Raw genomic sequence first — 27,677 nt, forward strand, 5'->3', positions numbered from 1 at the left:
TGGTTAGTTTTCCATGTACACTGTGGTTAGTTCATGTGTACACTGTGGTTAGTTCATGTGTACACTGTGGTTAGTTTACCGTGTACACTGTGTTTAGTTTACCGTGTACACTGTGGTTATTTTACAGTGTACACTGTGTTTACTGTTTACACTGTGGTACACTGTACACCGCCCATGGAATAAGCTATAGGAAACTATTAGAACTGTGCTCTCTGTACACTGTACACATCCCCATAGTACGCTATGGGAAACTATTATAACTGGCCTCTGTGTACACTGTACACTGCCCATAGAATAAGCTATAGGAAACTATTATAACTGGCCTCTGTGTACACTGTACACTGCCCATGGAATAAGCTATAGGAAACTATTATAACTGGCCTCTGTGTACACTGTACACTGCCCATAGAATAAGCTATAGGAAACTATTAGAACTGTGCTCTGTGTACACTGTACACTGCCCATAGAATAAACTATAGGAAACTATTAGAACTGTGCTCTCTGTACACTGTACACTGCCCATAGAATAAGCTATAGGAAACTATTATAACCGGCCTCTGTGTACACTGTACACTGCCCATCGAATAAGCTATAGGAAACTATTATAACTGGCCTCTGTGTACACTGTACACTGCCCATAGAATAAGCTATAGGAAACTATTAGAACTGTGCTCTCTGTACACTGTACACCGCCCATAGAATAAGCTATAGGAAACTATTATAACTGGCCTCTGTGTACACTGTACACTGCCCATGGAATAAGCTATAGGAAACTATTAGAACTGTGCTCTCTGTACACTGTACACCGCCCATGGAATAAGCTATAGGAAACTATTAGAACTGTGCTCTCTGTACACTGTACACTGCCCATGGAATAAGCTATAGGAAACTATTATAACTGGCCTCTGTGTACACTGTACACTGCCTATAGAATAAGCTATAGGAAACTATTATAACTGGCCTCTGTGTACACTGTACACTGCCCATGGAATAAGCTATAGGAAACTATTAGAACTGTGCTCTGTGTACACTGTACACTGCCCATAGAATAAGCTATAGGAAACTATTATAACTGGCCTCTGTGTACACTGTACACTGCCCATGGAATAAGCTATAGGAAACTATTAGAACTGTGCTCTGTGTACACTGTACACTGCCCATAGAATAAGCTATAGGAAACTATTATAACTGGCCTCTGTGTACACTGTACACTGCCCATAGAATAAGCTATAGGAAACTATTATAACTGGCCTCTGTGTACACTGTACACTGCCCATGGAATAAGCTATAGGAAACTATTAGAACTGTGCTCTCTGTACACTGTACACCGCCCATAGAATAAGCTATAGGAAACTATTAGAACTGGCCTCTGTGTACACTGTACACCGCCCATGGAATAAGCTATAGGAAACTATTAGAACTGTGCTCTCTGTACACTGTACACCGCCCATAGAATAAGCTATAGGAAACTATTAGAACTGTGCTCTGTGTACACTGTACACTGCCCATAGAATAAGCTATAGGAAACTATTAGAACTGTGCTCTCTGTACACTGTACACTGCCCATAGAATAAGCTATAGGAAACTATTAGAACTGTGCTCTCTGTACACTGTACACTGTCCATAGAATAAGCTATAGGAAACTATTAGAACTGTGCTCTCTGTACACTGTACACTGCCCATAGAATAAGCTATAGGAAACTATTAGAACTGTGCTCTCTGTACACTGTACACTGTCCATAGAATAAGCTATAGGAAACTATTAGAACTGTGCTCTCTGTACACTGTACACTGCCCATAGAATAAGCTATAGGAAACTATTAGAACTGTGCTCTGTGTACACTGTACACTGCCCATAGAATAAGCTATAGGAAACTATTAGAACTGTGCTCTCTGTACACTGTACACTGCCCATAGAATAAGCTATAGGAAACTATTAGAACTGTGCTCTCTGTACACTGTACACTGCCCATGGAATAAGCTATAGGAAACTATTATAACTGGCCTCTGTGTACACTGTACACTGCCCATAGAATAAGCTATAGGAAACTATTATAACTGGCCTCTGTGTACACTGTACACTGCCCATAGAATAAGCTATAGGAAACTATTAGAACTGTGCTCTCTGTACACTGTACACCGCCCATAGAATAAGCTATAGGAAACTATTATAACTGGCCTCTGTGTACACTGTACACTGCCCATGGAATAAGCTATAGGAAACTATTAGAACTGTGCTCTCTGTACACTGTACACATCCCCATAGTACGCTATGGGAAACTATTATAACTGGCCTCTGTGTACACTGTACACCGCCCATAGAATAAGTTATAAAAACTATTATAACTGGCCTCTGTGTACACTGTACACCGCCCATAGAATTTGCCCATTAGAGTCTGCTAAAGCCTAGTACACTCTGGTCTAGCCTAGTCCAGCCTGTTCCATGCTAGTATGGCCTATACCACCTTCCCCTAGTCTGTTCTCCCAACAGGCTGGACTATACTAGTTTTGGTGCACTAGGCTGTACTGTACTGTACTGTACTGTACTGTACTGTACTGTACTGTACTGTACTGTACTGTACTGTACTAGACTCTACTGGTCTCTAAATAGGCTGTTTTAAGCTCTATACCCAGGGGGCAAAACCCCCTTTTTTTTGGAAAGCTGCATTTGCTCTGCTATAAAAGGTTGGCCAACAGAAATAATATCTATGACCCCATAGGATCACAACCTATATGGACAACCCGGTCAATTTTTTGCTGGAAATCCAATATGGCCGCCTCAATATTGGCCCCTATCAGTACCCAGGGGCAAAGGGGGGTATGCTGCATTTGCCCTGCCATAAAAGGTTGGCCACCAGAAATAATATCTATGACCCAGTAGGATCACAACCTATATGGACAACCCGGTCAACTTGCTGCTGGAAATCCAATATGGCCGCCTCAATATTGGCCCCTATCAGAAAATAGCTTTGGCAATAACTTTTGAACCAGATGGGCTAGAAATAAAAACTTGGTGTCTGTTTCATGGTTTCAGAGCATGAGAAACTCAATGGAATACTTATCTTTATGATTGGGTGTGTCTGGACCTTTAATTTGCATATTTCCAAGATGGACGCCACGCGAAAATGAGTTTTACTATGACTTTTACAGTGACAGCTGACTGTTATGGCAACAGAGATGGCAGTCCAGAGATGGCAGTCCTAAGAGAGCAGCTGCTGCTTTTTCAGGAATCATTTAATGGGCAACCAACTGCAGTCCTCTGGGAAACCTTCCTGGAGATGTCAGATATTCTCCAAAGGTTCATCTACTACGATCGGGAAGGTGACTGGACAGGACATCTCTGTGAATCAGCAAGAATGCTACCCTACCTCACTGCAGCAGGCCACTACAAGTACGGGCAGCAATCTTTACCTCTGTATTTGGCTGAGATGAAGAAACTACCAGAAACAGCTTCAGAGGTACATGAAGCACTGATGGCAGGTGTATTTGTTGGCAGACGAGCAGATGGCAGCCACAACAGTGTTTCTCTTGACATGCTACTGGAGCAGACCTATAATGCCGATGCCAAGGAAGCAAGCAGTCTGGATGGCATTACACTCAGCCCTGCTGCCAGGACACACTGGGTCTACACAAAACCACTCACTGCAGCTGTCTCTGCAGAGCTCAAGTCTATGCTCCACCTCCACTCCTCCAACCCACACCATGAGTCTGGTCAGAGTCGTGTAATCCGGGATAGAGATGGTAGTCAAGGTCATGGCAGCAGTGGAGACTAACCCATTTACATCCACGATCAACATATCTACACGACAGTGTGCTGATTCCACAGTCAAGGACCACTTGATGAGTGTGAAAGAACTGGGTCTGAAGGCACTGTGTGAGTCATTGTCCAGTGAACAGAAGAAGACAAGCATAATGAAGCTTAACACTTCCCACACTCAAAACACAAAATCTAAAAAGTCTAAGGGGAAAACCTCAGCACCTGGCAAGAGCAATGAAATTACTGCCCTCCTGCGCATGACCCAAATCATAGCCAGTGGTGGAGAACTCAACCTTGTTGACTTTATAGGCAACCACGAGTGCAGTGGCTTCCCCCCTTCCCTCTTCCAGGAAGATGGCAGGATGAGAACAGGTACCAAGGCAAGCCTTGTGAAGGTCCTGAAAGAGACCAAAGTTGCATGCATCCCTGACCTGCCTACAGAAGACAGAAAAACAGCAGTAGTAACAGCAGTAGTTATTGATGCCATGTATGCCCACTGCACACAAAAGGAAGTGGAAACCGAGCTACACTTCCTAACCGTCTGTCCATTGTACCAAGACATCAGAGACACATACTTCCCACAGATTACAACCACACACAGAGATTTTGAAAACATGACCAATGACAAAAAACTCCCATATCTGCTGGGCGAAGTACAACAATGTGCAAACACAGCAGCAAGATTCGTGAGCTGCTGTGATAGGAGAAGGATATCGAACGGAACACATCCACCCTAAAGACGAATCATTGTGTATATTCCTGCACTATATTTGCACCCAGTGATCTTGGTACATAGAAATTGATCTATTGAAGATTCTGACTTTCAAATGTACATTTTTTGTCTTGATTGTATTGCTGTATTGTTGTATTGTGCTTTTTGCTTTGGCAATGTAAACGTATGTTTTCTCATGCCAATAAAGCCCTTTGAATTGAATTGAAATTGTATGCCATACGCCATTGGTCGTTCCTGAAAGGTGAAGCATTTGGAACAATCGCTGAACGATACCAACGTCTGCTGTTGAATGATGTGCCTGCTGGCACAGAGATCATTCACTTCTGTTGTGACCGGTACAGTGGACCTAGTCTTAAGACAGCTGAGCAAGAACACAGATATGCTCGACCAAAACCTACCAAAGAATATGAAGTCAGTATGCGTTACACAGCTCCAGATCCTCAGGAGTTTTTTGCTGTGTCAGCTAACAAGGCAAACCTATTGAGTTTCCTCTGTGACGAATGGTGTGAAAATGAGAAACTTAAGTCGACCCTTGGTCCAACACATCTTTACCTGGGTGGGTGGTTTAAAGAAGAGACAAGGAGTGTGGTGATCAAGGAGGGGTCTATTGAAGATGTCCCTGCACTAGAATCCACACAACAGGAAGCTGATACAAGAATAATACTCCACACCCTGTACAGTGTCCAGAATGACAAAGTTGACAGAGTTGTCATCCATGCCAATGACACAGACATCATCATCATGTGCCTTTACTATGCAGCAACCCATCTCAGATGACTTCCAGAGCTGTGGGTGAGAACAAAATTCATACCTTCCTATCCATCAAATGGTATCAGCACTGGGGCTTGCACAGTGTCGTGCCCTGCCCTTTATCCATAGTTTAAGTGGCAGAGATACCACCAGCTATCCCTTTTTCACTGGGAAGAAGGCATGGTTCAAGGCCAGCATGCGTCTGGATCTCCCTGCACTTGAGGAGTTTGGTGAAAACTCTTCTGATTCCCTCTCATATGACGTCATCAATCAGGCACGAGACCTCACAATTGCTGTATATACATCCAAAGCGGACCACCCGGAGGATTTTGACCTGAGTAAGCTTAGAGTGTACAAGTTCCTCAATAATAGATCAACCCTCTTAAAGCTGCAGCCCCCGACAGAGAATGCCTTTGACCTGCACCTGAGAAGAGCTGCTCTAGCAACCATAATAGATAAATGTGCACATATCGCCAAGCCGGATATTCCTTCTTTCACAGAGTATGGATGGTCTCTCAGTGCTAGCAATGCAGTCCCTCTTGCATCTACCGAGCCAGCCTTGCCTTTGTCAATGAACAAGGCAATATCATGCCTCTGTTCCTGTGCAAAGAAGGCAATTCCATGCTACTTAGGATGCCGTTGCCAGGTACTGGAGACACGATGCAGCAGGATCAGTGCAACACATGACAACAGTGACAGTGAATAGCATTGTACCATAGTATCATTGGCTTTAGAAGCAGGCAAGACAGCACCATAGAGGTCAAAATGAACCTTTTGTAGGCAACCTCAACTCCGCCTTTACTCTATTTGTCACTAAGTAGTCTATATTTTGTTATGTTACTTGAATGCATACCACTATGTTAATTTGTATAGCCCTAAAGTTGAAGTTTTTGGCAAGTCTTGGAGTGTGCATGTGTATGTTTATATTGTATTTAGTTTATTAAAATGATACATAAGATACATTGTGGGCTTTTTCTCCGATTTTTCTCTGCAATCATCCCCACAACTATAGATCTATAAATCAATAAATCTGGGGGAAAATGTAATACCATACATTATTTATGACTGCAGCCATATTGACAAAATAGAAATGAAAGCTCAAACTGACCAAATGTGTTCATATTGCTTAAAAAGCAGACTTTTTGCCATAACAGTAAGCTGTCACTGTAAAAGTCATAGTAAAACTCATTTTCACGTGGCATCCATCTTGGAAATATGCAAATTAAAGGGCCAGACACACCCAATCATAAAGATAAGTATTCCATTGAGTTTCTCATGCTCTGAAACCATGAAATAGACACCAAGCTTTTATTTCTAGGCCATCTGGTTCAAAAGTTATTGCCAAAGCTATTTTTTGATAGGGGCCAATATTGAGGCGGCCATATTGGATTTCCAGCAGCAAGTTGACCGGGTTGTCCATATAGGTTGTGATCCTACTGGGTCATAGATATTATTTCTGGTGGCCAACCTTTTATGGCAGGGCAAATGCAGCATATCCCCTTTTGCCCCTGGGTACTGATAGGGGCCAATATTGAGGCGGCCATATTGGATTTCCAGCAAAAAATTGACCGGGTTGTCCATATAGGTTGTGATCCTACGGGGTCATAGATATTATTTCTGGTGGCCAACCTTTTATAGCAGAGCAAATGCAGCATACCCCCCTTTGCCCCCTGGGTAATCCTGTAAGGCTACAGGGTAAGGATAAGGATAATTCCTTTTAACAGGTCGTTCATGAAAGTCCTTGCGGTCTTGTTTCCAATGAGAACCTTTGAGCAATTAGGGGTTAAGAGTCTTGCTCAGGGACAAATTTCATTTCATCGACACATATGCTGTCCTGGCCAGGAATCGTACCTGCGGCAACCAGGGCCTCTGGCTCCCTAGGCGGGATCACTAACCACTCAGCTATGGCCGCCCCAGGGTTTAAGCAATTTCAGCCTGTCCCCATTGGCCGTCTAAGTGTACCTAGGAGATTTCGTAGGTATTCAATGCTGGGAACCAGAGTTATGGCTGTTTAAAGCCCAGCCAATAGGAACACAGAGGGGGCGGGGCTTCAGAAATTACAGATCGTCCCTATTGGTGGTCTAAGTCCACATAACAAATTTGTACTCTGTAGCATGCTGCCATCTGGAGTTATAGCTGTTTAAAGGCCGGCCAATAGGAATAAAGAGGGGGCGGAGCTTCAGAAATTACAGCTCGTCTCCATTGGTGGTCTTAGTCCACATACCAAATTTGGACTTGGTAGCATGCTGTGAACCGTAGTTATGGCTGTTTAAAGGCCGGCCAATAGGAAGACAGAGGGGGCGGAGCTTCGGAAATTAAAGCTCGTCCCTATTGGTGGTCTTAGTCCACATACCAAATTTTGACTCGGTAGCATGCTGCGAACCGAAGTTATGGCTGTTTAAAGGCCGGCCAATAGGAAGACAGAGGGGGCGGAGCTTCAGAAATTACAAACTCTAGCTTTTGATAACTTTTTACTGTACTCATGAGCGAATTTGAGGCGGATCCGACAATCCGCCTAGGAGGAGTTCGTTAAAGTACAACGCGTGAAAATGGCGTGAAATGCACAAAAACGCCACTATCAATTAAAAATGTCCGACTTCCTGTTTGGTTTTAGTCATTGCTCCAAGACACTTTTTCGTAAGTTGGGACATGATACAGGTGTGTACCGATTTTTATACATGTAGGTGAAACCGTATTGTCGGGCTTGAAGCACAAAGTTTTGTAGGGGGCGCTATTGAGCCATTAGGCCACGCCCCTTTTTGAGAGGATTTAAATACGTACATTTTTGCCACTGGTAATGTGTGCGCAAAGTTGCGTAACTTTTGGAGTACGTATTGCCCCTCAAAAACGCGATTCATTTGGGAGAATAATAATCATTGCAGTTTCAATAGGGCTTCGCACTACTGCGAGTGCTCGGGCCCTAATTAAAAAAACATGCCCTCCTCATGCTTTACAAGGACAATATCAGTCAATAGAACCAAGGACGTGTGTTTTCAATTAATTTAACATGGTTAAATGGAGTTTGAAGTTACAATATAGGAAGGGGGCATGTCTGATAAAATGAATATCAATTATCTAAATACTGAATCAATCAAACATTTCTGGGGTGCAGCCAAAAGCCAGAGTAGGCGTTACCATGATACCAAACATGGGGTCATAGTTGTGAGGGCCAGTACGCGGCCCTCACACCTAAGTCGCACCAGCAATCCGACCAATAGACGGGTTTCCTGTTTGTAAACATGAGAGGATGCTGCGCGCGCAAGAGAGGGATTTGCATGCAATTTCTAAAGTGAGCGCTATTAACCACAGCAGCTCTGGTCAAATGTCCATTCATAAAAGAAATGGTCTTCACCTGGTTTAATGAAAGTAGATTAAATTATGCAGTTTGTAATATTGTTTACTCAATAAAAATGATTTGTCGGAAGTTGGATCTGTTTGTCCTTTATTTGTATATAATAACAGCATTATGCCTATTATGCCCATAATAGCAGCATTATGCCTATCTAACTCCCGAACACAACATCAGAGTGAACGGCGCTTCCGGGTTCGTTCTACCCCAAGCATGCGCAGATTGCGCATTCTGCTCTGTGATGACGTCGCACGGAAACCCGTCTATATGTCTGAGTCATAATGTCAGGAGCTTTGTCAGAGTACCCACTCTACCCGTCTGTCTGTGTCCCGTTTGTGCCCATATATGGAGATATACTGTATGTATCTGTCTGTCCTTGTCCCGTTCATGCCCATATATGGAGATCCCTGATGTCATCAGTATATGCCCATATTGGGCATAATACACGTATACTTGTTCAAACAACGCAGGTCAATATGGAGACTATTTTCTAATATCAGATTCTAATCATCAGATCACCTGTTTAAGATATCTCACCAATATTTGGAGTTATGGCAAGGTAACTTCAACTCAACCCTCAACCGAAATCTTATTTTGTTTAATGGACATAAAAAGCATTTAAAAATACTCAGAAAATGTCAATAAAATGTTAAGAAATTGTAACGCACATGTAACAACAATCCAGATAATGGAGATATAATGTGTATGTATTTTATGTATATTATATACAGTATTTACCTCCACAAACAACACCAGCATCTTCACCGTGAATACACCTGTGTATTCCAAACCCTGCATGGTTGCAGTATGAGAGATGTGATTCACTGCCTGAACATCTGACATCTTTCAACCAGATTTTTCCAACACCTTCTCCGAAGAATGCCCCGGGTGTTGCTGACAGAGCCCTTCCACAGCCTAACTGTTTACACACTACATGAGCATCAGCCAGATCCCAGTCATCATCACACACTGTCCCCCAACTGCCACTGTAGTAGAACTCGACTCTGCCAGAACAGGATATTGAGCCGTTGACTAGCCTCACTGGATGAGAAGAAAAAATGTCATATGTGTAAAATGTCATAATGCCTGAAAATGATAGCCTACAGTATGAGCTGCATGAAGGTTTATTAAGACATTGGCTACAATACTGGAAGTTTTCCCTTATTTTCTAAAGCATGTTTGTTTGGACTCGATGCAGTGTTGTTTTTGTCAACGATGACGAAGACGATATGATTTCGTCAACGCCCCTTTTTTTCATGACGAAGACGTAACGTTGACGTGCTAAACATAGCCCTTTAATGACTAAAATATGACTAGACGAATGTGTGTTTTCGTCGACGAGACGAGACGAGACGAAAATGTTATTGTGTGGGACGTTCAAAATGCATTGAAGAGATCAAAATATTATAGCGATATTATTTCAATGGGGGAATAGTAGCCAATCACACAAAGGGTTCTAGGCTGCATAGCAACATCCGGCTCTGTGATTGGTTTCTTTTCCTTTTTTTTTTTTTTTGGCTCTGTGATTGGCTGGGATACCGGCCCGGTCTTCTCAGTGTTGCCAGGTTTTTCTATTATAAGTTTCCACCAAGAACTTTATTTGAAAATAGCAGATCTACAAGCTCACAACGTGTCGCTCTTGATGCGACACGTTGTGAGCTTTTAGATCTGCTATTTTCAAATAACCAATGTATACAGTAGGTTTAAGTACTAAGTTGTAAGTGCTCATGTGGCCCACAGTTGCTTCTTTTGGGCTTGTTTTCCTAGACCTGGTTGCTTGTTTCTTTCACAGAATCTGGCAAGACCGATACCGGCTTCACGTGTAGTTGTTGTTATGAAGTGAAGACGCGAGTTGCCTAGCTGTCTTAAGTTATGATAGTGGGCATGTTATTATTAGGTTTTAATGGGTTAGGTGGTGTGAAAAGAAGAATGGATATATTATGGACATATGGAACACTAACACCACTTCTCCCAGAGAACATGGATCGTTTTGGTTATAAGCCCACTTGTTTCTATGATAAAAGAGTAAGTTCAAATGTGAATATCTTTCCGTGGTTTTGTCTGCTCCGCGGACGCTATTGTTAAATTAGTTTAGGCTAGTTTCGAGTAGGGAAGGACGACGGACACGTGAATCCCGCCCACTACATTTGATTGGGTAAAGCGCGGCCTGCTTCCTGATCTGAAGGCACGCCCACTACCACACAGTGTGCACACGTTATGACGAACCTTCAGGACAGATTCCAACGCAGTGCAGAATCTGTTCTTGAGAGATTAAAGCTAATGTAATAGACCAATTATTTGTTTACTAACATTGAGAGACTGGACGCACAGGTGATTGTTTCACGCAATCAATTCTCAACTTGTTGTTTTGGGGTGCGCTGGTTTCAGCACACCCCAACCCCTTCTTGTGTGTTGGCTTGTGAGGCGCGTCCTAGCGAGACCTGATAGAATGGCTTTCATTGGGCGCATACTGGTTGCGCGCACACTCTTATCAGTGTGCATGGATTGTTTAGCCTTGCATCAAGACGGTCATCGGTCAGTCTTGTATCCTGCAGGCTTTTTTGGCTGGAACTCAACATTACAGTAACTTAATATACTAGTTCTTACATACGTACTACTATGTACAGTACAGTATATGTACATTATAATTTTTCCATTGCTTAGAAAGAGGGTACCATGTGGTTATTAAGCTATGAAGACGTTTTTCTTTTGTTTGTTTTTTTGAGAACACACATAGGAATTTGTGTGTGTGTGTGTGTGTGTGTGTGTGTGTGTGTGTGTGTGTGTGTGTGTGTGTGTGTGTGTGTGTGTGTGTGTTTGTGTGTGTGTGTGTTTGTGTGTGTGTGTGTGTGTGTGTGTGTGTGTGTGTGCGTGTGCGTGTGCGTGTGCGTGCGCGTGCGTGTGTGTGTGTGTGTGTGTGATCTCTTGCTTCCTGTCTCTTTCTGACTGTCTGTGGGTTGTGTGGCAACTGCATGTTGCCAGTGTAGTGCTACCATAATGTACACAACTGTCAAAAATACATCATTTTTTGTCGGATTACATTTGCCTCCTTTGTGAATAGGCTCTATGCACAGAAGCCATATTGGGAATGAATTGGGCCCCTTCCTTAGTTCCTTCACAGGTGTTACCAATGATACTAATTAAGGCTCTGTTCCATTTAGTGTGGCATAGTGGTTGTCTTATTTTCAAGGACCCCCATAACTCTCAGAGTTACACACCCACCATAAGGGGCCATTTGGGAACCAAAATGGAGTGTTTCTAGTGAGCCAACATGCACGATATCAGCACCCTGACCAGAATGGAACAGAGCCTTCATTAGTATCATTGGTAACACCTGTGAAGGATGTAAGAAGAGGCCCAATTTATTTCCAATATGGCTGCTGTGCATAGAGCCTATAGTGCATATGAATAGGATGGGGCAGGTGTAGGCTATACTACTGTATTTTAACATCAGTCATAATGGTGGTACTTGGAGAGACAAATATCTTCTGGGTGGTACTGGTACAAAAAAAAAGATTTATTCTATTTTCTGAACATGCAGTATTTTGTGTGAATTACAGTATGTGTTGTAACACACGTTGTGTCCTATTGTGTTATCCCCTAAAATGGGATATATTTTATGATAATACTGTTAGCAGTCATATCTTAAATACAATATCTATATTGACCTAATCAAATTAATTTAAATACATTATTTTATTTTATTTCATTTGTTTGACTAAATCCAATGACTAAAACTAGACTAAAACCATTTGAGTTTTCGTCGACTAAAACTAGACTAAAACTATCAAGGATAGAAATGACTAAAATGTGACTAAAACTAACAAGCATTTCGTCCAAAAGACTAAGACTAAATCTAAAATGCCTGCCAAAAACAACACTGACTCGATGCTCCTCCTAATACTCAGGACCCCTTCCCTAAACTGCTCCCAGATCTGTGAATCTCCCTCCCCTCAGTCTTTAAAATCTGACCAGCCTGTTCCATACACATAATTCCTAGTTCCAATATGGTGGATTATCCAGCATGAGATTAATGGCAGTCAGTGCTGCATTAGTACCTTTTTAAAGCCAATATCATAATGTGTATCCGTATCGTCACAGTTTTATTAAGACAAACCAGACACTGAAGGTTGAGTAGATCCAGGCACTGAACGTTGAGTAGATCCAGGCACTGAAGGTTGAGTAGATCCAGATACTGTAGGTAGAATAGATCCAGACACTGACGGTTGAGTAGATTCAGATACATGGAGGTTGAGACAATTAAAATATAATTTGAGATAAATAGATTATATCAGCACAACTCATGTTTGCATTTGGATATAGTGCATGCTTAATTTTATGTAACAACTGATTTAAACATTGTATGCCAGTTGTGAGCTTGTAGATCTGCTATTCTTTTTGCTATTTTGGAAAAGCTTTGAAAGTGAAAGTGAGAGTGGTTGACAGCATAGGATAAATAGGTGATCTAAGATTATTTTATTTTTTGAGCGGTGTAGCCGCTCCTATAAGTGGGTTTGGGACTGTCGTGAAAAGACTGTCGTGAAAATGTGTCTTTCGCTGTACTGTGATTGGCTGACTCTATTCACACCCTTTGCTCAGTACTGTGATTGGCTAGCGAGACGCATGATGCAATTAATAACCTGTAAATATCACCACGCACTTCAAAAAAAGTGTTTTTTTTTTTAAGTGAGCTTCCATCACTGTGATGACCACTGTTGTTGCTAAATAACACAGCTCACACTGGGTGTGATTTTTTATACATAATTGTTTTGGAAATAACAATAATAAGTAAATAAAGAAATAAATGATAAATAAAGCTGCAAGCAGCGCTGACCGGGCCCTCGTACCTCTGTCCACTTTAGGGATAAATATCGGCCAATCAGAACAGGAAGCAGACCTAAGTAACTCGAGGCTACTCACAACTCTGTACGTGTGTTCAAAAGTTAAGATGAAATAATGAAAAGAAACGATGACATATCGACCAATCAGAAGAGGGGGCGGAGCTAAGAAACACCAATGAAAGACAACGATTCTAAACAGAGTCCAGTGACAAGTCTGTACGACGGCCACGTGGCACGGGTCCGATGACCCGCTGCTCCAAAAGCCCACCAGTCCGACAGCCGTCCTTGGGTGCGGAGGTGGACCGGGGACCCCCGGGGGTCCCTGGCTCCAGAGGCTTAACCCGGCCGGTCTGCCAGTCGGGTCAGGCCTCTCGAGCCAGGGACCCCCGGGGACCCCCGGGGAGGCCTCAACCCGGCCCAGGGAGCCCTGAACCTGGGTACTCGCTCCAGTCCAGGGGACCCCCGCCTCCGGGTGACACCCGGCCCTCCAGGCAGTCCTGTGGACGCGCGCGCCGCGGGGTTGCCGGTCCGCGGAGACGCCAAGGCCCCCCCGCGAGAAGGGGCGGCGGAGCTCCCGGCGGCGCGCACTGCAACAGTCACCACATCCTCCTTTGCCCTCTACCCAGGTCGACGGGATGGTACGGGGGATCGGCGCCCGTGGCCCGTTTTGCAGCTGTTTGGTCGGTCTGCGACACACGCTTGATAAACGAGTCTCTGGAGCGCGCCTTCGCGCCCCTGCGGCAAACGGATCTCCTCGCCGAGCCCCGTGATTGGGCTAGAGGCTCAGATCCAACGAGCCCACCGCCGGCCCCGGGCGACCCACGGCCGCTTTTCACCCGAAAAAGAGCAGATATACAAGCCGGGGGTCCTCCAGGGGGTCCCCGCGGACCTCTGGAGGCCATACAGACACATTAGGCGCGATTTTAGACATTTTTAAAAAGAACCAGGATTCGGGGCCTCGCGGCGCCCCGCCGCTGCCCCAGGAAGGAGCCTCTTCCTGGGCATCCCCACCTATCCTATGGCACCCTGGCTTCCCCCGTCGTCGGAGCCGCGCCACGTAGCCATGAACGACACGGAATGCCTCCGAACCTCTCAGCCATTTGTAACAATCGACATAAACAGCGACCTCGCATGGCTTATGGCTTTTCTAAAACGGTTAAAAATAGCCCATGGCAAAATGAAAATCATAGCCACATCCCAATTAAAACAGTTCTTAATAACAATTCAATACAACTTCCTGACTGAGACAAATAGCCCGTTTATTCAACCAGTCCAGACCCATTGCCATGGCTGTGTGCTAGACAACGTTTTCCAAGCTGAATCAATGCTTTTGGTTATTCAAAAGGTTAATTTAATCAAATAACAAAATTCTAAGTTCTTACCATGTAATGCCCCAACAAAGAAAGCCGGAATAACCAGATAAAGCCATCTAAAGTACATTTTGTCAGGCTCTCAGTCCTGAGTCCGTCAGTCAGTCCAACAGCAGTGTACACGGTCCTTCACAGTGTCCGTCTATATGTGGACCTGCTTCTGATCAGTGCAAGTTAATCATTGCCAAAGTAAACTCGTATTTGTATTTCTTTGAAATGTAAATTGGTTTTATTTAGCAGGGGGCGGCAACAGTTGGATGGGTCTAGAGGCCGGATAAGAAACAGAGGGTCTCTGAGCAAGACAATGAACCCCTAACTACACCCCGGGTGCTGCCCCTGTAGTGCCCACTGCTCCATATATAAGCTATACATTTAACTGCTTGTGCAAATATACAGTGGCAAACACCCCACAGAAGTAGGGACATACAAATAATAATAATGATAATTATTATTCTTATTATTATTACATAGTTACAGCTAGTGCTGTCTCCTACGTGGGTTACCACTTCATTTTAAAGGGGACCACGATTGAAATAAGTCCTGGACTGCTACATGCTGGCGTGTGTGTGTGTGTGTGTGTGTGTGTGTGTGTGTGTGTGTGTGTGTGTGTGTGTGTGTGTGTGTGTGTGTGTGTGTGTGTGTGTGTGTGTGACACACACACACACACACACACACACACACACACACACACACACAGAAGCCATTGCCAGCCAAGCTTCCAGTAAACACTGCAGTGTTTACTTCATTTCATGTCTGTGAGCTCTGTGAACAATGATTAACTTGTCTGGATCTGAACCCCATTTTGTGCTTTGGCTATTTGAAAATAGCAGATCCACAATCTGTGATATAGATCTACTATTTTTGAGAATAAAAAACCTGGCAGATTTTAAGATAACTTTTCTCTTCATGGCTTCCAATGCTGTGACCCACATTTGTTGCAGGTGTTCCTTTAAACCTGAATGGCCCTGTATGTTATATCAGGGGTTCTCAAACCTTTTTATACCAGGACCCTGTTTTAAGGGGGGAATACATCACACTTGATTTATTATGTCATTTTTATGCTGAAATAAAGCACATCTAAAATATATAGCATATATACTGTACATATGTAGCCCTGGATGGAAATATATATATTTTTTTTAAATACATTTGCAATGCTTTGATTCCTACTTACATTGTGTCTCATCAACATGGTATAAAGCTATGGAAAAGTGTTTCTGTACACATTGGCAAATTGTAGCATATAGACCATAAATAAAAGAAGAAAACGAATAAAATAAGACTTAAAGCGGCACTGTGTAACTTTGTTTTATTTAATAAAATGTAATTGTGTCCAGTCTATATGGTATGTTAATACAATATACAATTGGGGTGGCTTTGTCTCCCTGCTCTTCTATTGAGGCATTTAGGTCGTGTCAAAGGTCATGTCTCACCTAGACACAGGATCTGACACGAATTTTGACCCGATGGTCAAGATTCAATGTATCCCCTGAGCAAGCAGGCAGGCTCTATTAGCTCAATGGTAAAAATGTCAGGACTTGCGCAGGAAACAGGGCGACCCATACTTTGAGAACCTCTATGTTATATGATAGACAGACTAGTGGATCTCAAGCTTGGGTGCTTGAAGGGGGGGGAGGCCCAGGGGTCCTTGAAGGGGTTCCGGGGGATCCCCCAACTAAATTATGATAGTAAGGAACCAAATGGACCCATACCTCTCAGAGTTATAATGGTCAGTGGACTGATATGCAAACCAAACTGAAGGTCTTTGAGATTTAAAAGTTTGTAATAGACCATTGGGACAAGAGGGATCAGGAGTAACCAAGACAGCGTGGTCTGAACCTGCACTGCCTTCTGGTAGCAGTTCTACATATTTAGTCATGGTGATGTTTGTCTCCGCCAGGCCGAAGGCATGGCGAGAGAGTATGTTTTACCCTCCGTCCGTCCGTGTGTGTGTCTGTCCGTCCTGTCCGTGTGTTACCACCAAATCTCCGTCACCGTTGGCCCGGTCGCTGCGAAACTGTGCACACACACTCCCTGGATGCCAATTCAGAACCTCTGCCTCAAATCTTTCACATGGGCCTGTTATAGCGCCACCAGGAGGTTGATTTGTGCAAACCCCATTTTTTCACATTACTCCTACAGTTTTTAACCAAACGTCATGCAAATCGGTACACCATGCAAATCGGTACACAGTATCTCTATAGTCATGTGATCAACCCTGGTCTGTCCGATTTCCCATATTCCATCCTCATTGGTTAAGGCTGCCATCCAAAGTTTGCAGGATTGGTCCGTTTTGAAAAAACTGCCTCAAACCATGAATGCAGCTTGCAATTTCCGTGAAATTTCACACGCACATTCCCACTAGGCTGAGGAATAAATGCCACCCTTTTCACATTCGCCTGTTATAGCGCCACCAGCTAATTTAGCAAAACACATTTTTGGAACAAAATGCCTCAAATCATGAATGCTGTGTCTGATTGCCCTGAAAGACCTAAGAATAAATGGCACCATTTTCACATTGGCCTATTATAGCGCCACCAGGAGGCCAGAATAACGTACCTGACCTGGCGGAGACCTGTGCTCCGAGGAGCACTTTTTCTAGTTTATATATATATCAAGCTTTATGATCTGCAGAGCCTCTCTTCATTCTTTAGCATTTTATACAGCCTTTTAATATAGGTAAATACATGTATTCAACAAGTAGTTTCCTAAACAAACTGCTCTTAATTATAATTACATGAACTGAGCAACTCAAATATTATATTCCTCCATTCAATCATGTTTTATTGAATAAAGTTGGCTACAATAATATTTTTCAATTAAATGTAAGGTATCACAAATGTGTGACGTCCAATAGATAAATAAATAAAGGGATGAGGTGGAATTAACACACTTCCTCTTGGTACTTTAAGTAGACAGATCTGTAAATTATTTCTATATGAGGATTTCCCTTAATTATTAAATTGATTACTGTGATGTCGGTTTATAAGTTGTCGTCCTTATTCTGAACCTCTTTTACATTCATATTCACTTCTGAATTGGGAACATGACCCATTCAATCCGGGGACGCATCTCTGTCATTTTCAGATTTCATTGGCTATTCAAAAATATTTTTGAAAAGTCGTGAAATCAAATCTTTGCTTCTGAGGGGGGGGGGGGGGGGTCCGTGGAACAAAAATATTTTACAAATGTTCGCTCTAAAAAGATATATGTTTAAAGATTTGCACAGATGTTCAAGCTTTTTTCAAAAATAGCAGATCTACAAGCTCATAGCACAGCACTCTATGAGGTTGTAGATCTGTTATTTTTGAATAGCCAAATAAATCTAAAATGACAGAAATGTGTTTCCGGATTGAATGGGTTAACACAGGAATAAAGAGAAGACTGTAGAAAATAACTGTAGAGAAAAGAGTCACCATAATCCTACCATGTTCTTGAAACAATCAGGTTTAAAGAGTAGTATTGATAGTGGTTATAGGCTAAGACTTTCCTTTATTATATCTTACACATACAGCCAACAAATAATGCTCATACATCCGTTCATTGTGTTTTATACAATAGCTAAAACACAATAAAGCCACAGCTCACAAAGTCATGCAGGAACTCCAGTTCTCCAGAACTCCATGTAGGGTGAGATTTTTCTTTTTAAATGTTAAATCACTATATTCAGATAGTAATCATTGCTATAGAGTGTTTGCTCGGTAACAGGGGTCTCCCTGTCTCTCCAGCTCTTAATAAAATAAATGTTAAGGGAGGTGACAAAATTTCATCCGATCAGGAGAGAGTACTGATTTATCAGCTTAATTTTGTATAGTGTTCCAGTTATGCTCATTTCTTTGTCATCACTTCCAATTGCACTTCTTTAATCTGTATCCTGACTGAGTTCTCTATCCTGATTGGATAAAATTGGTATCCCGACCTGAAAATGCATTTTCTGTTCAATAAAGAGTGGTCCTTGAGGGGATTCCAGGTGGTCCCCATGATGGAGAGTTGGTAACCAAATGGATCCTTATAGATCTTTAACTCTTTAGAGTGTAAAATGAAACCAAATGGACCCTTACGGGTCCATTTGGTTTCATTTTACGCTCTCAAGAGTTACATTATTGTTAAACATCTGCATTACGTAAAATCGTATCCAACAATAACAAAATATTCTACGTTTTGGGTCTGAGAGGCAAAATGTCATCAAATGGTGGTCCGTGGCTCAAATGCCGAATAAATAATGGACCTTGATATGAAAAGGGTTGAAAACCACTGCTCTATAGGAATGAGTCCTATCAGCAGGGCTATTTAACACTTATTTTAACCAGAGATTATTTTTTAAAGAGCTCAATATTTTTTTATATAAGCACATAATCAATAATAAAATAAAATTCTTACAAAATGGTGATATGGTGACAAATAGATTATATTTCTCCTGCATAATTCTCCTAACTTTCTCCTGCACTGTTTACAGCAGACTTTATTAATACGAGTAACATGAACAAATGGAATAGATTGTTGTTAGACTGTTATCCTTATTAAGGATAAATAGAACATAATGTATAAATAGATATATGTAATTTATAATGTCTACGGTCACAACGGTTCATATTAGGTAGAATAGCAACATACACACAGCCAACACACCAGCTAACTAATACCTTGTGAAAATGATTATTTCAGCACATAACTCTTTCACAGATCCAGTAGTTGGCAGCAGAACACAGATAGTCGCCCCATCCTCTCGTAGGAACATTAGGTTCAGACCCATCATAATACTCAACACAGCCATCATCTCCACCAGCGTTATTAGGGTCACCAGGCAGCCAGTACCTGCAGGTGTAGGAACATTCAATTAATTTCAATACTTTTACAAGGACTGTTTTTCACTCTACATGTTTTGTTTTTTAATCATGACCTCAAATGATATTCTAGATCTTAGATGCAATTGAACTTGGTATTAAAGTAGACAACATGACTAAGTGACAGTAGGTTTGTATTTTATTATAACATTTAATACCATTAGGGAAAATGTAGCAGAGGAAATATGTGAAACTTTTTTTTTTTTTATGAAATATTTGTTGAAATGAAGAGACGAATGAAGGTAAGATGAAGATAAGTCTTACGTTGGTGTGGTCAGTCGTGTTCCATCTACCCACTTAAATGATCTGCCTCTGTCTCTAGTCAGACCCAGCCACACTCTCTTGTTTACACGATCAACAAAGTCCTGGACAGAAAAACTGCTGGTTACTCTGATGTACACACACACACACACACACACACACACACACACACACACACACACACACACACACACACACACACACACACACACACACACACACACACACACACACACACTATATACCTGTTCTTCTTTGCTGTTTATGACAATCAGGTCTGATTGTCTGTCTCTACACCACTGTCTGCTCTCCTCCCAGTTTTTCTTCTCAGTAGAGATGTAATAACAACCTCTGTCACATTTATGCCATCCATTGATTGGTTCTAAAAGCAAAGAAAGCAACTGTTATTTGATTTGCTCAAATGAATGACACATTTTGATCGACATGATATAACCATGCAGAAAATAGTGATGTCTGACCACAGAGTCTCCTCTTCATGTCATCTCTCTCTTTAGTCAGTTGGGTCTTCATCTGGTCAAAACTGATCTGAAGTTGGTCTCGTTCTTCAGTCAGGTTGCTGTTCCAGGCCACCATGTTGGAATGATCTGAATAGACCCACATTCTCTCAGATTCTTTTTAAAGACATTTTGCAGTGTATCTCAAATGTAGTCAAATATTAGCATTAAGTTATATTTTATGCTAGCATACTGTATGTATCAGACTGGAGTCTTTCTACGTGGAGTTTGAATGTTCTCCCATTGTTCACTTGGGTTTTTAGAGACAAACTACCCTTGAGCAAGGAACTGGCCTCAGAGCTGGAGCTGGTCCCTGGGTTCTGCTAAGTGGCTGCTCACAGCTCCCAGTAGTTAGGGTGGGTCAAATGCAGAGGCTGAATTTACTCATACAATAATGTATACATTAATGCAGATGTTGTAATAATGTGTGTGTTCTACATATTAATCAATTGATATCAATATTGTTGAAAATGCACTTGGTGTTCAGCACTTTGTCTATGGCCACACCCCTCCTCTCACCAACACCATGTGACCATGAGAGTTGAATATACTCTGTCTAGTGCAGTTCACCAGTGGTAAAACATCCTGTTCAAGTGGTGAAGTGAAGCTATTTGAATTAAAGAATGAGTTTACATTAAGGACCATCGTATTCAACATTGGTGGTCACCAGGGTTTCTTTGAGCAATGCATGTGAAGTGTCATTGTTCACAGTGGTTCCTCTAGACAGTTGATTACAGCTTTCTAGCTGTGGTCAGTGTGGTAAGAATATGAGTTACCACTTCTCTATTCTCACAGTTCTCATGGTGCCAGTGAGTAGCCTTGGAATAACAATTATATTTATTATATTATTATATTATATTATATTATATTTATGCTATATATATATATATATATATATATATATATATATATATATACATATATATGTATATATATATATATATATATATATATATATATATATATATATGTATACATATATATATATATATATATATATATATATATATATATATATATATATATATATATATATATATATATATATATATATATATATATATATATGTATATATGTATATATATATATATGTATATATATATATATATATATATATATATGTATATATATATATGTATATATATGTATATATATATATATATATATATGTATATATATATATATATATATATATATATATATATATATATATATATATATATATATATATATATATATATATATATGTATATATATATGTATATGTATATATATATATATATATATGTATATATATATATATATATATATATATATATATATATATATATATATATATATATATATATATATATATATATATATATATATATATATATATATATATATATATATATATATATATATAGTAATAATAATAATGATAATACTTATTATTACCATTTATTTATTTTATGGGGTATCATAAAGTGTAAACATCTGATTGGTCAATCGCTGAATTCAGCTGTGTGTTATCAGTGAATAATGACCGATGAGCTCAATAACAGACCGCTGTCTAATCAAAGACTCAGAGCACCTGCTCATATCAACCTGCCCTGCTTGATTTTATGCTGTATCCAACATGACAGCCATGTAAACAAACACACCATGTCATTTACAACTAAACGTTGCTCTCAAGAATGTTTTTGAAAACATTTGAAGTGATAAATAGACGATGCAATAACCGAAAAGTCATTCTATTTGATCCACTACACTTCCTTGTTTACGGCAGAATACCAAAACGGTCGCCACAAAACACAGTCGCCCCGGGGCAAATCGGGCGGTATTATAGGCAAATCCGGCGGTATATATAGAATGGGGGCGAGCGTGTTTTGGTGCGAGTCTTCCGGTTACCTAATGGAATACTTTCATTTGTTTTCCGAGGCGAACTTGTCTGCCCAGCCGAATACTTATGGAATACTTTCATTGCCGTAAGCAAGGAAATACTTTGTTTTGTTGTTACTTTTGCATCAATTCATTTATTTATGTATGTATTTATTAAGTAGCCGTGTAATAAGCGGGATAATGTACGGGGAGGTGGTCATTATTGAAAATGAAATCCCTTCAGGGTGATAATCTCCGCTCCATGTCGGTGGATAATCACCCTGTCATGATTTCATTTTCAATAATGACCACCTCCCATGCATTATCCCTTGCATAAAACTTGACTTACAGAGATAGAGTGGTACTCCCATGATGAGAGCCAGAACAGCAAAGAGCAATCCAACACCGACTCCAACCCACCTGTACCGTCTTATGACTGGAGGACACACACGCTGCACGCACGCGCACGCGCACGCATACGCACGCACACACACACACACACACACACACACACACACACACACACACACACACACACACACACACACACACACACACACACACACACACACACACACACACACACACACAGTGAGGAAAAAGGAGAGAGTGAGATGAGTTTTACATTATGTTAAGAAAGTTTGAAAAGTTAAAAGGTTTTCGTATGAGATTTTTAGTTGTGATAAAATATATAGAAAATGAGTCCCCAATTATGTTGTTTTTATAATCCCAGTTCCCAAGACAGGATCTCCAACTTGAAAATTGTAAAAAAGGCAAAATATATGTTAATATATAAAATATTGGTTGACATATTTATACTGAGCTCTGGTGGTGCAGAGGTAAATTAACTGACCACCACGGAGTCTATTGAGTTCACCATGGTGCAATTGGCTTGCCAGGCGTATAAATTGGCCGTGTTCGGGGAAGGGAAGTCCCTCAGGGACTGTGAACTTCGTTGCTGCACGCACTCCTATAGGCTGGTTCGTAAATGTAGGACGGAGGCACTATGTCCTCACGGTGGGGGCTCCTTGCTAGCAGGTGAGCCAGTACAGAGGGCGGAATTAATTGGCATAATAATTTCATTGAGAATATATTTTGGGGAAACGGGGTAAACTATAATTATAATTAAAAACAACAACAACAACAAACAAATAAATGTACATTGTATAATTTAACTGGTAGATGTGGGGAATAGTCAATGTGCTATTGCTATATGTATTCCTTGGGTGGTTGCATGGTAAGGTTGTGTTTCCAACATTAAAAATGTTACTTTGAGCCCTGCTTTATCTTTCTTAATTTTAACTTACCAATAACTTTGGCTGGTTAAAACAAAAAACAATAACCTAACTTCTTTGTTTAGCTAACATATCAATGCTGTTGAGTGCTATCAGCAAAAATGTTTGAACTCAGCTACTGCAGTGACAGTTATTGTTATCTAGTTTACTAATATATTGTAGTTCTAGTTGTTAATAAATATTTAAATAAATAGTCTACTCCAGTGGTTTTGTACCATTTTGTGCCGTATGTACACCAAAGGGCAAGTCAAATGTTATGCCCTATGGTTATGCCTCACACTCATATACATGCAGAATAGCCTCTAACAGCTCTTATAATTCTGTAAAGATTAGTTTTTATTTACAAATGCCAAATAAAAGGTTTAACCACAAAAGTCATGTTTAATACTTTCACAGAATTTCCACAATATTGAAACAATATTGAGCTCACAACACATGACACATGTGAGCTTGTAGATCGGCAATTTTCGCTATGAATATATATATATTAGCTTTAAAAACATGTTACAGTTTTATTTAAAAAACCTGAACAGAAAAATCACCTGCACATTGTCCTGATATACTAAAAATATCTTAGAAGTGAAGGTCTAATGACCGAAACATTGTTGCATTCCCATTATTTTTTTGCATTTGAGGAAAGCGTGCAAGAGCTCTTTTCTGTCATGTTTTGGGCCTCCGATTGGTCTTCTTTTACACATCTGTTTTTGTTGGTGTGCAAAGGGCTTGCTAAAAAACGTTTCAAATTAAACATTTCACCATAGCGATGCAAGGTTGAAAGGGGTTCAAATATCTATATTTTTTAGGGGATAGAATTTGCATCTGTACTGAGAAATTATAGTGTGCTTAAATTCCTGATAGTACAATTATTCATAACTTTTTGTATAGTTTTATATATTGCATTAAGGTTGTGTGATTGTCACAAAATCCTAAGGAACACCTGGTCTCACAGCATACCGTTCCTTGACACACTGTTTGAGAACCAGTGGTTTACAGCAGGGGTCTTCAACGTTTTCAGGCCAGGGACCCCCTAGCTGGGAGAGAGATGAAGCAGGGACCCCCTGTATATTGTATAAAATGGTGTTTCAGAATTAAACTTTCTTTCTTTTTTTTTTGTTTACTTTTTCCCTCTACATTTATAACTCTTTGCCAAAAATAGCAGATCTACAAGCTCACAACGCCTCGCACTGAGAGGCGTTGTGAGCTTGTAGATCTGCTATTTTTGGCTAAAGTTCTCCTCAGAAAAGGGATGCTAGGGTTGAAGTGGTTAAGGTAAAAAAAAAAAAATCATATCACCCAAAGATTTGGCGGACCCCCTGTAGTAACTCTGAGGACCCCCTATGGGTCCCGGACCCCCTGTTGAAGACCCCTGGTTTACAGTATACTGTAGGCTACCCTGCTTTATCAACATGTGTAAAGTAACGTACATCCTCCCCTGGTCTCTTTATAGTTTTAGTCAACAGTTAGGGCTGATCGATTATTTTCTTAGCATATTATTCAATCGAATAATCGACAAGCGTTTTTGGGGCGGTGTAGCCGCCCCCTATAAGTGAGTTTTGGACACCGACCAAAAAAATTGTGTACCCCCTAACCCTTCCATTGTTAATGCAAATCGATACTTTTTTCATATCAGCCAATCACATTACAGCTAGTGTCATCACCACTAACTGTAATGTGATTGGCTGACTTTGCAAATTCAGGACTGTGATTGGCTAGCGAAACACATGACACATGTGCAGCCCTATGAATAGCAGTATGGACTTTAAAAAAAGTCATTTTTTTAAAGTGAGTCATGTTGTGATGACCACACACCGCCCACTTCACACTGGGTGTGATTTTTTAAAATACATATTTAATATTTTTGTATTTATCATCTAATAGATTTTTTTATAATGTAATTGATTTATCTCATGCCAAATTGTATGCTTTCGTTGTACAACAGTGTCGTAAACAAATAGCGAAAATAGCCGATCTACAAGCTCACGACGCATTGTGAACTGGAGGGGGAAAAAGCCTAAATTGATTAAATTGATTCGTTTGATTAACTGTTACACCCCTAAACAATACCCATGCAGGTAAGATGACAGAGGGTTGGTTTGGTAACATCTCTTACCAGACTGCGGTATCTGTGAATCTTTGTCCTGGGCTGCAGGCGTAGTCTTGGTCTCAACATTTGCGTAGATATCGTCAGGGTCATCGTCCTGCTCTTGGAGCTCGATGTTTTCATAGTCATCGTCAGAATGTTCAGCCACAGCCATTTCTACATTTATGACTTTAAGTCATCTTGCAGGTAGTTGACCCTGGTCCACCTCTTCTCAACACACTGAACAAACGAGAAATGGTGTCTTTCTTTTAAATATGCCTCTCTTCCTCTTTTTTTTTTGTACGTTCTGCCCTTTGTGCTTTGTTGCAAAAATACCAAAAAGCACACAAACATACATTTGCATAGCTTTTGGGAAATGATGACACAGCAGAAAGTGACAGCAGGATTAGTGTTGTTTGGAGAAGTTGGTATGCTTTGACTTTGAAGGTGGCCTTATAAGGCTTCATGTATGGTGTAAATAATTCACAGAAACATTGACATATATTCTGAATGCTGTTGAAAATGATTATATTTCCAGGCCAACTTAAATAGTGTAATAGTGTACACAAAATGACAAATGATCATACTTCTTGGGACGGCAGTGGCTCAGGGGTAGAGTGGCCGGTAAAGCGGTCGAATGGAAACCGCAAGTTTCCCAGTTTGATCCCGGGCTCCCTCAGAGTTAGTGTCGAAGTGTCCTTGAGCAAGACACTGGCCCAATTCCAAACCACCCCCTCACCGACTCATTGACTTGGGTGCGCGTTCATGTGAGCTCCGTAAGGGCTTGAGGGTTGTTCCAAATGAAATCGGAAAGTCAGCCTGAAGTCAGCGAGGGCTCGGGAACGCCCCTTTCTGCACCCTTTCCGTAAGTCAGCACCTTTGGAGACTTTGGCAAAGAAATTGCCCACAATACATTGCGTAGTGGGAGTTACCAGAGGACGCCGATACCCACGGTGCCCGGATTTAAAAGGGAAAGAGGCCTTTCTTCTGCGACGTCGCTGGCCGAGAAATAAATGCAGAATTAATGTCTTTTTACCACCGGTCTCAGTAGCGGGGGGGGCGGGGGGGGGGGGGGGGGATTCATGTCATGGCATCAGGCCAGGGTTCATTAGTGAGGAGAATGGAATAAAAAAAATAAAAAGAAGTTCAGTTGAACGTTTGAGAACCTTCAAAAAGCAGGTTTTTGAGGGATTATTTTTATTTATTATTTATTTTATTTCTAAAGGAAAAATTGTAATGGATTTTTTATTATCAAATAAATTGATTAAACACTTTAATCAACCCTATTTTATACTTCGTTGTACTAAGTTGTTGTGCAAAATAGCAACGTGTCCCAGAAATATAAAGTTACTCCTAAGGCTATCATATAATTTACTTATATTGACTGTATCGATAGCTGTTTCACTCATGATACAATGTCTCTTTTTTATAATATTTTATAATATAAAAGTTTATAATATTTAGAGAAATTCGAAGTTTCAAACAGGGAGGCAAGTGTCAGTCGAATCTTTGGTTGTCACGGCAACGTTGTCATCTGTCGTCAAGGTAACGTGGGACGTCACAAAGGGCTGTTCCATTGCTTTTGTACCCTTTTGGAACCCTTAAACCCTCCCACACTCAGGCACTTACCAGCTGACTTACCTTAAGCTAATGAGGGTGCAGGGCTTGAGGGCTTAGGGTGGAGTTTGGAATTGGGCCACTGAACCCTAATTGCTCCTGATTAGCAGGCTGGTGGTGCACAGCCTTGCATGGTTTCCTCTGCTGTCGGTGTGAATGGGTGAATGTAATGCATGTAGTAAAGCACCATGTCTGTGTTGACAGACATGGTGAATTGCAGGTGTGTATTTTGGGAATTCATGAACCGGTGAAAATCATGCAATGGGGCCTCTGTTCCTGACCAAATGAAAAACACATTGTCTAGGTACCGCTTCCAGACCCATAGAGAGAGAGAGTTCTGACACTAGCGTTCACTTCTTGGGGCCAGGTCTTCTACATACTGCAGCCGTCTATTGGCGAAT

The 27,677-nt window shown here is 41.0% G+C and overlaps 1 long non-coding RNA gene across 1 annotated transcript; it reads right to left on the reverse strand.

Moving 5' to 3' along the window:
• Positions 1-19,500: 19,500 nt before the first annotated feature.
• Positions 19,501-20,277, reverse strand: LOC311034322. Its single transcript, XR_014599591.1, has 3 exons — positions 20,151-20,277; positions 19,909-20,009; positions 19,501-19,615 (listed from the first exon to the last, which is right to left on the reverse strand). It is a non-coding gene; the product is annotated as an uncharacterized lncRNA (long non-coding RNA).
• Between the last annotated feature and the right edge of the window lie 7,400 nt (positions 20,278-27,677).

The sequence above is a fragment of the Gymnoscopelus microlampas genome (genome assembly GCF_963454915.1).
Source record: "Gymnoscopelus microlampas genome assembly, chromosome: 19".
Classification (NCBI taxonomy): domain Eukaryota; kingdom Metazoa; phylum Chordata; class Actinopteri; order Myctophiformes; family Myctophidae; genus Gymnoscopelus; species Gymnoscopelus microlampas.